This window comes from Lagopus leucura, unplaced genomic scaffold (genome assembly GCF_019238085.1).
Source record: "Lagopus leucura isolate 7727_CA_CO unplaced genomic scaffold, USGS_WTPT01 Super-Scaffold_100002, whole genome shotgun sequence".
Lineage (NCBI taxonomy): Eukaryota > Metazoa > Chordata > Aves > Galliformes > Phasianidae > Lagopus > Lagopus leucura.
Genome location: NW_024962263.1, coordinates 29,412,619 through 29,424,891, shown reverse-complemented (window position 1 = coordinate 29,424,891; position 12,273 = coordinate 29,412,619). Strand labels below are relative to the sequence as shown.

Below are 12,273 nucleotides of genomic sequence, written 5' to 3'. Positions count from 1 at the left end.
ACAAAAAAAAGGAGCAAAAAAGGAGTGAACAAAGGTTTGTGAAAGCAGCTTTATTCCTGCTTTCAAAAACTGTAAGCCTCAAGCAGTTATATTTGACATTTCATTGGTAGAATTACCAATTCTGATGAATGTGAGTAGGAGCACACTGATAGAGGACCAGCTGTTCGGATGGGAAATGAAAGATGAAACAGAGAAATGCCTTTAGAAGTAAATTGGGATTACAAAGAACCCACTGCATTTGTCCACTGTTAGACAGAAGAAGAAAAATCTAGTGATACCTCTTTATGTTCTTACACTTGCAGCACTACAATTCCTTTTTTAAAGCAATAGAATTACTCATGATTTAAAGAGAAAAGGTAGGGATGGGTGAAACAGTAAAGACTCTCCCATCTTGTTAAAAGTCAGTAGAAGTGAGAGATTGTGTTTGCAGAGTCCAGAAACCACAGGGGAGAGTAAAAGAGAGAGTGGACTTTGGGATGTCACACTTCTTTTTGAAGCATTTATATTCTTTTTCCAGATTGCAAATGGCAGTTCATACTTAAAACATAAAGTTCAGATAAACAAAAGTAGTAAATAAATTAGAACTTAATTATACTAAACTCCAATGAACTGTTAACTTGTTGAAGACTTAGGAGGGTTTTCTTACATATATAATACAGAAACACAGGTATTTGGAAAAGTGCATGGCGGTCATAAAAGGAAAGGAAAAAATATCCATAAGTGAGATAATAATAAAATAATTAGTTTCTGGTAATAATCTTGTAATTCTTTGTTGCCTAAGTTATTCATATTCATATTCCTTTATTTCTAGAAATACATCAGTCTGAAACATATTTTTAAATGATGATTATGCAATCCATTCTCATATCTTTTTCACTAATTGTATTTCAGTATTATTTTTATATTTTCTGTATTAACTGTACATTTTAAGCAAAGCTTTTCTTCCTTTGCAATTAAAGTTGCTCTGTTTTCCATACATTGGGCTTAGGTGGTGACATAATTAAAAAGTGATGCTTTGCACAGGCAGTATTGTACATAGTGAAAAATGGCAGCTATTTCCACACTTCACAGATCCAGCTGCTATAAGCATTAAAAATTACTTGAAACAAAAATTTATCGCATTGTGATTACAATGGATTGTGTTGTTATATATTAATTGAATTGTAAATTGCTGTTTTAAATTAAAACACAGCTTATTAGGAATGGCAAGAGAATAATAAGGGATGAAGTAATGTTTCACGTAATTGCCAAAATAAAATAAAAAATCTGAAGAGTGAGAGAAGAAAGTGTGTTCCAGACAAATACCTCTAATGAAAAATTGCCCTGGAGATGTTGATGGACTGTATGTTTTAGCTTCTTCTGTGAATAACAATCTTTAGTCTCAGAACTCAATGAGATTTCTGTAGCAAAACAACAATAGGAGTAATAATAATAATGATAATCACGATAATGATAACAACAACAACAACAACAATTATAATAATAATAATAATAAATACTTATTCTGGAGATGAACTACCTGCAGGGAAAAGAAAAAAAACCACCAATATTTTTACTAATATGGTATTTTTCCATGAGGGTTACATGAGGGTTCCACCATCACAGGAGAACAGAACCACTGCCTATTACATTTATGGAGGAAGTTGTAATGATTATAGGAAAATGGGGAGAATCACAGAACTGAAAGAGTTGGAAGGGATCTCTGCAGATCATCTGGTCCAAGCCCCTGCTAAAGCAGGTTCCCTACAATAGATTACACAGGAAAACATCCAGATGAGTCTTGAACATCTCCAGAGAAGGAGACTCCACAAGGTCTCTGGGCAGCCAGTTCCTGTGCTCTGTCACCCTCATAGTAAAGAAGTTTTTCCTCATGTTCATATGGAATTTCCTGTGTTCCAGTTTGTACCCATGCCCCTTGTACTGTTGCTTGGCACTGCTGAAAGATTCTAACCTCATCCACTTGACACCTGCTTGTTAGATATTTATAAACAGTGAAAACTGTAAACCCCTCTCAGCCTTCTCTTCTCCAGACTGAACAGACTGAAGGTCTCCCAGCCTTTCCTCATAAGAGAAAGGCTCCAAGCTCCTTATCATCTTTGTGGCCCTCTTCTCGACTCTCTCTAGGAGATCCCTGTCTTTCTTGAATTGAGGAGCCCACAACTGGACACAGTACACCAGATGTGGCTTCATCGGGCAGAATAGAGGGGAAGGATCCCTTCCCTCAACCTGCTTTAAGGGTTCGAGAAGATTCACTCAGAGCTCAGCCTAAGAACATCTAGAACATCTCCGCAACAGATACCTATAAGTAGGTATTTGCAAAACTAGTCATTCATACACGTTGCAAGCATTAAACTTTCACAAGAGTGCCTAGGTTTGATGTCACATTTGATTGATAGGCTTTAGTTCACCTGAAGCCTTTAAAATCCAGTTGCAGGTAAAGAAAGTGCTACTTGGTTTCTCCATAGTGTGGAAAAAATATATATATCAAAATTAAAAATGTATAAACTTTTGGAAAGAACATTGTGTCATTTGATATGTGGTTGTCCTAATGTATATTCATCAACTTCTCCCCTCTTTTTCACAATATTTTTATAGCATATAGTAGAATATTCCAAGTTGGAAGACATCCATAAGGATCACTGAGTCTAACTCCTTGTTCCCAACAATCAACCATATATCAGGTAGAATTTGAAGCTTGGTCCCTTACACTTCAGGTGCATAAAGATATTTAAAATCTAAAACTAAGGGAGAGAAGCTCCCTCTTACAGCACAAGGCAGATGGAAACACAGATAACGAGTTGGTTGGCACCTACTGTGACAGAAGGTAGATAAATGAAAGGGGCAAAAGTGCACATTTATTTTCAATTGCTTTTCAAATTCTGCTATATTTGAAGGGGGGTATCCACTTACATTGATGTATTTGATAAAGTTGAGAAAATTATGGTAATGGCAGTAATGTGTGAGAAGCACAGGCAATAAAACAATACTTGGACTTGCCCTTGATGAGCGATCGCTCTAACTTCATGCAAGGCTTCACCCCCAGGATGCAGAACTCCTACACAGAAGAAGAATTGGTTACTCCAGGGAAGGTGATTTTTCTACTTTAACAAGATCTGAATGTAGATATTCAGTGCTGCAGTATTCCTGTTAGGAGCTGAGCATGATGAAGAGCAGAAAGTTTCTGCAGTGTGGCAGAGGGAATCACTACCCAGAACTGCAAACCAGGCCTCCTAACACAAAGTGCTTAATGTTTTTTTGTCAGGATATATATCTAGCCCTGTAACTGCAGGAAAGTACAGAATGATGGTGCAGGAGATTTTTAGAACAGAGTTAATTTTCAGGATAGTACTTGTACTGTCAGAACACACTTTCATAATCTTAGAGGAATTAAATCTGGCTCTATTTACTCAAAACCAGAGTGTCACAGCATTTTGTTGGTATTGGTAGAAAAAAAAAAAGTGAAATTAGTCTAACAGAATATTTTCGATACAGACTGAAAAATGAATGCTTTATATAAGACCCAGGTGAAATGCCCCTGCAGAAATTACTACATACATTTCTAGCCACTCACTGTAAAATAACAAATAAATAAAATTATTTCAATAGGTGTAGGTACAAAAATGGTCAAAAACGTTGGTTGAGTGAGAAGGCAGTTGGGAATACAAGAAGAAATATAAAAGGGTGGCCTTTTTTAGCCTAGAAAAATGAGAAGCAAGAGGAGTTAAGACTGCATAAACTGAGCAGACGGCTATGTGCCTCAGAAGGAAATGAGCTACTAAAGCAGAAGACAGTACTAGCGTAAGAACAAATTAGTATAAACCAGTCATGAATAAAATTAGACCGGAAACTAGAAAAGGTTTTCTAAGTATCAGAGAAGAAAACAGCCTTCTAATATGTGTTGTGGGGGGAAAAACACCTATATAATGTTAAAACAGTCTCAAATGTGCTAATAAGGATTTCTGGTGTGGTTGCCTATAGCATGAAGGAATCTCTCAGTGCCCTTTCGTTTGCTACCAGTCTCTCATCCTATGTGGTTAAAATATTTGCTGAAAGATCAAAGAGAAATTAGTTCTTGGTTCTTCTAGATCAGAAGTCAACATTACAGTGTGATTTTCCTTTCTATTCCTTTATGGTTTCAATTTGAAAGATTCATCTTATGGATGTTGAAAATACCAAAGTCTTTCTTTCTATCACTGTGTACACCCTCTTGGTTCTTTTGCAGTTTAAAATGAAGGAAAAGTGACTTTAGAGCTGGTTTGGAGGAAATTTTGTTAATTTTTTTGTTAATTCCCTCTTCCTGTCTCTCAGTAGGGAAGGATATGAGACTGCTTTATTACCACCTATCTGTCCTCACCATCTCTTGTCTCTGTGCCCAATAATGCAAGCAGTCTCTTCTGGATGTCCCTGTTCATTATAATTGTCACTGTATGTGACTCTATACATCAGGTATTGCCTTCATCAGTAGCAGAATCCAACCATGTGTCTTGTTTGTCTGGACATGGTAATCACCTTTAACTATATTATTTTACACCACAGTTGATACAATCCTCAGCTGTTGACATATGCTCTTCTCTTTCAAGTACAGGAAAAGTGTCAAAATGTTCCTCTGACACTGTGCTACATCAAGCCTGAAAAATTAAGTCTTGGATACTCTCAGATAGCTTTACAGTTCAGTCAGAAATCTTTCCAGTTATTCTTTGTGATCCCCATGCCATTATCCTTTTAAAAACACTTAAATAAATGTATCTGCACAGCTGTATCTGTGACAGTAGCACTCATTCACCTCTAAGCCACAGGGAGAAAATGATTAAAATAAAAATATTACTTTAATGGAAGAGGAATAGGTAAAAATAGAAAATACAACATTATTAACCATATATTGTTGAGATACATACACAGGAAAGGCTTTTCTCACTCTAGAATGTGGAAAAGCCTGAGGCATCCTGTATTTACCATTAAAACTCAAGCACCCATTGCAAGTTTAGCATTACCTCCAGTGACCCAAGACAGCCCATGTGGATTTTAGCTAAGTTTCTCAGGAAAATCAAGCTTTTGTGGTCTGCCCCGTCCATCAGGCTGTCCCTCACACCACAGAGCACAGCACTCCCTGATAGCTTACATTCTGTCAGGCCATCAGATCCAAAACTGACACTTGAGAAAGTAGCCAGTATGGAGTGTGCATCACTGCATTACACCTATTCTCTGCTCCTGCAGCTTCCATTCTCAAGAATTGCACTATTTATAAGATCCGCTGGAGTCCAGAGGGAGACCTCTAATATGCACACAGAAAAAGAAGCTCTGGATCTAAACCTTTACCACTGAAGAACCACACTGCAATGGTGTGACAACATATTTCAAATTCAGCTTTCCTCACAGAGCGTAAAACCCAAAATATCTGCTAGATTATGTTTTAAATTTGAGTGGAGAATTGTATAAAAGTGAAAAATAAATTAAAAACAACAACAAAGTAAAATTATTGTCATAAATATAATATTTATCTTCTCAATATACATTTTATATTATAGGCACTATATTAGAAAATCAGTGCGTAGTTACAACTATCAGAAAATGCTCCCATACCTAAATAGAGTGGAATAATAATGCTCATACTGAAATTATACACTATGAAATCTGGAATTCACATTTAAACAATCAAATTAAAATGAAGCTTGAACTCACTGGTGACCAAAATACAGCAACATAGTAATGCAGGCCAAAATAGATTGGAGAATAATACTGACAATAACTGGAATTAATTAATAATATGCTAACAACAGAAAATCTATATGAATTACAATGCTACAATTTGAAAACATTTCCAAAACTCATGCACAGCAGGGAACTCAGCAGAGAATCTGCATGCCCTGTACCTAGTTAACTTTCAATAAGAATGTTCAGAGAATGAGGTAATAACAGGAAAAGCTCTTTGCTTCAGTGTTCACTGAAAACAAAATAAAGAAAGGAAGGAAGGTCACAGTGTGAAAACCTTCATTTCCAGGCAATATGCAAGAGAAGTTCCCTTAAATTGAAAATTCAGTAGGAAGTATTTTCAGCAAATCAATAAGATAACAAATAAAAGTTATCAGCAGTAGAATGTGCCCACTGCTGAGTACTAACAAAATATAAACATGAAATTGCTAAACCATAACTATGATATGATGAACTGTTTAAACTGGGCTCAATAACAGGGAAACAAAAGGTGACAAATCTGGTAACAAGTATTTAAAAAGAATGATCCAATAAACAAGAGGCTGACAGCTGTACAAGAAAAATGATAGGAATTAGAATAAGTAACAATATTGGAGAGAACATGGATAAATGTTGTGCAGTGGAAAGACAGATCTTTGCAAATCAAGCTATAGACCCTTAATTTGTTGGAGTTCTTTGAAGGAGGAAAAAGTGTGTGCCTAGGGCTCTCCTAAGTGACAAGATGTTAAGATTGCCAAAATGCTTTCGTCAAAGTTCTCCACCAAACACTTGTAAAGAATGCAACTGATAGGATTTGGTGGACTGGATGAGAGGTTGTTCAAGGCCCTCAGCCCCTCAGGCAAGCGCAAATTTTATAAGCCCAAGTAACTGTATGGCTAAGGTGACATTTTGCCCCAAGAACCAAGTAGAGATCTACTTTATCTGAATGATGGTCTCAACAGTCCTTTGGAAAGCGTAAGAGGACACTGGTGCCAGTGAAAAAATAACCGTATTTTCACTACCTCCCAACTCCAGCTTTGGCAAAAGGAATTTAGCAGTATTGGTTCCCTCAGTGCGGAAGAGATGCTGGCACACTTTTGTTTTTCCAAAGCAGTGAGGAAAATTGTCAAGATCATCAAGAACAAGAGCTGGGCACAAAGCCTGGATGTGGTCTGTGAGGTCCTCACAAGTCTGCAGCCAAAACACTGCTGAAGATTAAACCAAGCTTGACCTGAGCAGCTCTAATGATGGCAAGTCATGGGCCATGTACTGGTACTGAAATGGTACTGAAGAGGTACTCAAGTCTACCTGACCCAACTCACTGATTAAATTATTATTCACAGATCAGTCCACAAAACTCTCTAGTGTGAATTCAAATTTTCACTTCTATAATTCCCTATGGCAGTGCATTCTAAAATTTAAACACTTTGCTTAAAACTATTCCTGACAACTTCCCTAGGTTGTCACTGTGTTCTCTGGAGATGATAATCATAGGATCACATAGTGGTTTGGGTTGGAAGGGCCCTTTAAGATCACCTAGTTCCAACCCCCTGCTATAGGCAGGGGCACCTTTCTCTAACCAGGTTGCTCAAAGCCCCATCCATCCTGGCCTTCAATGCTTCCAGGGATGGGGCATCCACAACCTCACTGGGCAACCTGTTCCAGTGTCTCACTACCTTCACAGTAAAGAATTTCTTCCTCATAACTTGTTTAAACATACTCTCTGCCAATTTAAAGTCATTTCTCCTCATCCTGTCACTACATGCTCTTATAAAAAGTCCTTTCCCAGCTTTCTTGTAGCTCAAGAATGAGGAGTCAGAAGTAAGATCTGATGGCATACCCACATATTCAACTCAGCCTGGGACACAGCCTTGGTTTGAACTCCTCTTTAATGTGAAAAATTGCCAGGGGATCCTGGTCCGTGTAAAATTATGTTCAGTAGGTAGATGTGAGGAGTTGCCAGCCCTCACAGCCCCTGCAAAGCCCTCACCCTGCAGTTTGAGACCTATGGATCTCCAGATGAGTGCGCGCAAGACATCTCCCCACCACTGTGGCTTTAGCAGCTGCAGTATTCACATGAGGCCACTCACAAGCCAGTGGTAAAGCCCAGTGGCAGATACTAATAGCAGCAGCCTCTTTCCATTTCTCAAGTCCATTTTAAATTAATAAGAATGTTCTCCTTCTGTTTTTCATCCACAAAGAGACCCCCTTCGCATATTAATTTAATGTTAAATTGATGGATTAAATTATACCAAGCTCAAAATCAATTCTGCACATATTCATTAGAACGAACTAAATCCCTTAGTAAGGATAAAGCACAGAAAATGCATTTAGAGACACTGATAAGTCCAGGTCCATTATATGTCATTTTAAACAAAGAGCAAAAAAAAGCCCCTTTGGAGACGCTCTATCAGCTATTAAACAGAGACATCGCATGCACAGGGAGATTGATGATTAGCATTTCCATTCTCAGAACGGCTCTCCCTGGGCTGATGATAACAAGTAAATGCCTCTTCATGTCTTTGTCACAGTTCACAGAGAAGCAGATGCCTAGACTAAGCTTTCCTCCTTTGTCTTTCCTTGTGCAATCAGTTAACAAGTGCAAAAGCACAACACTTTCCAGTATTTGCTGGAATTCTTTCATCTCTAGAAGTATCAGGCTGCGATTTTACCTCTTTTTCCTGTACTGGTCATTGCACTTCTGTAGGCCCTCCCTGTTCTAAGCTCATAGCGTCACTCACTAGCATGGCAGGTCTCCCATTTGGGAGCATGGGACAGGCCATGCCTGCTGGCCTGGAGAACCTTTCAGTCTACAGAAAGCCAAGCCCAAACCACATGTGCCTCTCGAGCTTTTGGCATTCCAACACACAGCTTTGAATCTGAGACCGGATTTTATAGATAGCTCCTGTCCCTAAAACTGAGTTTTCTGCATGTGAGAATTTCAGAAACTTGTACATATTTGCATCTAAGATCAGTTTCCTACTTCAATTTTACAAAGTATGAGATGTTGTTTTGTTCTGTTTTTTAAGATTTTGGCTTACTCTGCTATCAGGGACTGTCAGGAAAGAAATCACAGAATCACAGAATTGTAGGGGTTGGAAGGGACCTCCAGAGATCATCGAGTCCAACCCCCCTGCCAAAGCAGGTTAATATATAAAAACATTAATAAACATAAATAACATTATACATTCTTGAGGAAAACTGCTTCATTTGAAGTAAACCTTCAAGTAGGCAGGACAGCCCAACCTTTCTTCTGCTTGACAACTGGAAGTGTTCTCAAATAGCCAATGAAAGAAAGAGGGGAAACGGAGTGCTTCAAGTCATGCATTTTCCAGATCTAGTCCCCACAGACTGCCTTGCCTTGGTTTGAGCTCTAGGGAGTGGGTTAACCTCTTTTGTTTTAAGCACAGATTCACAACACTTGATTTCACAAAACTAGTAGTACTGTACCTCTATCCTGTCTTATTCTTTTAGTCCCTACAGCCTCTCCACTAAAAAAGGTCGTGGATCGTTATCAAAATTTATTGTGTTTTCCTATTCATGTTTATTTTTTAAATCTAAAGTGCAATGATTTCTAGCATAAAGGGGAAGAAAGAAGTTTGCAACTTTGTGCAAGTTAGCATAACCAAATGATAAAAACATTACTAAAATTATTATTATTATTATTATTGTTATTTTCAGAACATTAGTAAATTCAATGGATCTGATCTCATTTTACCTGTCCATTCATAGTGATCAGTCACACAGGTCATTATGCATGAAGATAGGAAATGAAAAGAGAGAGTTCTGCATGCCTTAAAACAAATCACCGAGTGGTTATAAAGATCTTACTTCAGTATATGAGAACTTAAATTTTGGAAAGGAAAAGCAAAACAACTTTTTGATTAGGTGGACACTTTTAGAAAACTGTGTTGAGTGTCCACTGTTGGGTAGTATGTGAGATGAAGTATCAAAATTCTCAACCCAGTTTTCTCTGTAATCCCTGCTGTACAAAGTGAAATTGTGACAGATGGTTGCTGTACTCATTACTCCTTTATTCACAATGAGTAATGATTTACCATTAGATCACACTAAAAAGAATGTATCTGTCCTTGTAACAAGGCTTACTCAGTGTAACTATAGGATGTGGTCTTTATTTTATCAGAGTCTTATATTTTGAATCCATAAATTTGGGCTAATAGTGTTCATTTACCCATATGACCAAAACTACAGGCAACTTGAATTTAATACATTTACCTTCAGATACTGGGGAAAAAAAAAATATATATATATATATATATATATATATATATATATAATGTTAAATTGATGGATTAAATTATACCAAGCTCAAAATCAATTCTGCACATATTCATTAGAATATATATATATAAGGAACAATATTAGGGAACAAAGATCTGTACTGTAGATAGGATGGAAGTCTCTATGTTTGACCTTAGTGCAAGAAAAAAGTGAACTTCTGCCTTACAATAAATATGCCTGTGAAATTCCAGTTCAAAATAATATTTACGACTAAGGTGAGAATACTTTGTTCCATACTTAATCCAAGACCATGGGGTTTCATGGCATATTTTGTATCACTAAATGGAAATTCTGATTTATTATTACTTTTGTTCTTTTTAACTGAGAAAAACTCTTATTTTCCAATGATAAAGCGTATTTTGTACTTTCCATTTTTTATTTTGAGAATTGCCAAAAATAATCCATGCAAAATGTGATATTACAATATTATAATGGATATTATAATGCATTCAAAATAATGCTCACTGCAATACACCTATTGATTTGTAACACTTGAATTGTACAGGAAAAGCAAGTGTTTTTGCAAGAGAGTTAAATTTCCATTTACAAAAAATATCTACTCATGATCTTATGTCTCGCCATTAATACTTCAGTGTTTCTTTCAAGTGAGTAAATACAATGTTTTTCTAAACATACAGTCTTTGTTGCTACACTGTGAGGGCTGCTAATCACTTGGAACTGTCTTGGTTAGACAGCTGCCATTAAAACCATTGGAGTTGAATAACCAATTTCAGCACTTGGTGACAGGAGAAAGAATGAGTTGAGGGCTGTTTTTTGGCTCCTCCCTCACCTCACCCACCTCTCAAAAAATCTGCTCTGAAATCTTACTGCTACACTTCAAAGGACTTGCAATTTTATACGATGCTCTTCTTTTCCTCTTCTGCATATGTCATCTCCCATTTATGCCCCATATTAGACACATAGTTGCCTGCTCCCTTTTTCTCTCACACTAAACAGAAGCCACTGTCCATGAGGTACTGATCTATGAAGGACTTAGAAAGGCAAGAGATACTCTATGTGTAATGCCCACAAGAAGTAAATCTTTATGGAATTTTTCAGAGTTGCAGTCGTAAGAAGACAAAGAAGGGAGAAGGGAGATATGAGAGAAAAGGTTAATAAAAAAAAGAGAGAGAGAGAAAAAAAAGAAGAGGAAAAAACCATTTTTTCCTTGCCTAACTTTCCCACAGAACACTACTTAGAGTTGTTACTTTTTGTTGTTGTTGTTGAGTTCTTCTCATTTAAAATAGATTGGGATTAATGTTCTTTGTATCTTCATCAAATGACATTGACAGTGGGATTGGGTGCATCCTCAGCAAATTTGGAGACTACGCCAATAGCAATCCAATAACATCTCATAAAAATCCAATTTCAGGAGTTACTTCCAACCAGTCATTGCAGGCTGCTATGAGTTGCATTCAGAACAGCTACAAGTATTTATAAACAAGGTTTGAAGAATTTGGCACAGCTCATAGGATTTTTACAGTAACAGCAACAAAGCTTCTTAAGAATGAGTAAGTCTGAGTATCAGACTGTGTGGCAAGAAGTGTGCATGCAGATTTGGGAACCCAGCAGCAGGCTGCTCCCTTTGGAAACCTTAGCCTAACTAAAAGTCCTTCTGTCTCATGTAAAATAAATTGGTAGAATACATGAAAACTTAGAGGGAGGGCCTTATACGCTCTAATAAAATTAGGACAAAGTTGTGTTGCAAGGATCCATGAATCCTACTGCAGTGTTAGCTCATTCTATCTTTTGAAATGCCCATTTTTGCTTTTCTCCCCTACCTAAACATAAAAATCTTGGTTCAAACCCGGGAAACTCTCTGGTAATAAATATTTTCACCAACTGATTTTTGTTGGTTTTTTTTTTTTAGCATACTTTTTTTCCCCATATCTTTTGTAAGTAACCTGGTTCTGCAAGCGATAGTAGAGGTAACACTCTTCTTGTGCTGAACTGCTTAATGTTGAGTGAATAAGTTCTTTCCTGGCTGGGACTTTCCAGCTTCACATCTGCCTCTGAGCTGAACACTGCACCCACACAGCTCTTCACTATGCAACAGGGGGAACGTTCCTGTTTTGAGTCCAGAAAGATAGGGGGGATTCCGCTGTGATTTGTTGCTCATGGGTTGTGTGGTCACATTTGAGGAAGGAGAGACTCTAGATCCTGCTGCAGAGATTACTTATGTCATTTATTCATTGCACATGCAAGTTAGAAAGTGAATTTAGTCAGTGTGGCACACATTGACTCTTCTTTTCTACTACATGAATACCATAATCATTCATCCAC

The 12,273-nt window shown here is 37.3% G+C and overlaps 1 long non-coding RNA gene across 2 annotated transcripts in view; it reads right to left on the bottom strand.

The window, feature by feature from the left end:
* Positions 1–12,273, bottom strand: part of LOC122179370 — a 61,459-nt gene that overhangs the window by 22,965 nt on the left and 26,221 nt on the right. Inside the window, exon 5 of one of the 2 annotated variants that reach the window (XR_006178674.1) lies at positions 2,922–3,055. The exons of the other annotated variant lie outside the window; for it this stretch is intronic. This is a non-coding gene — a long non-coding RNA (uncharacterized LOC122179370). Of the gene's footprint in view, positions 1–2,921; positions 3,056–12,273 lie in introns of those variants that run through there. 2 annotated transcript variants of the gene reach the window in all.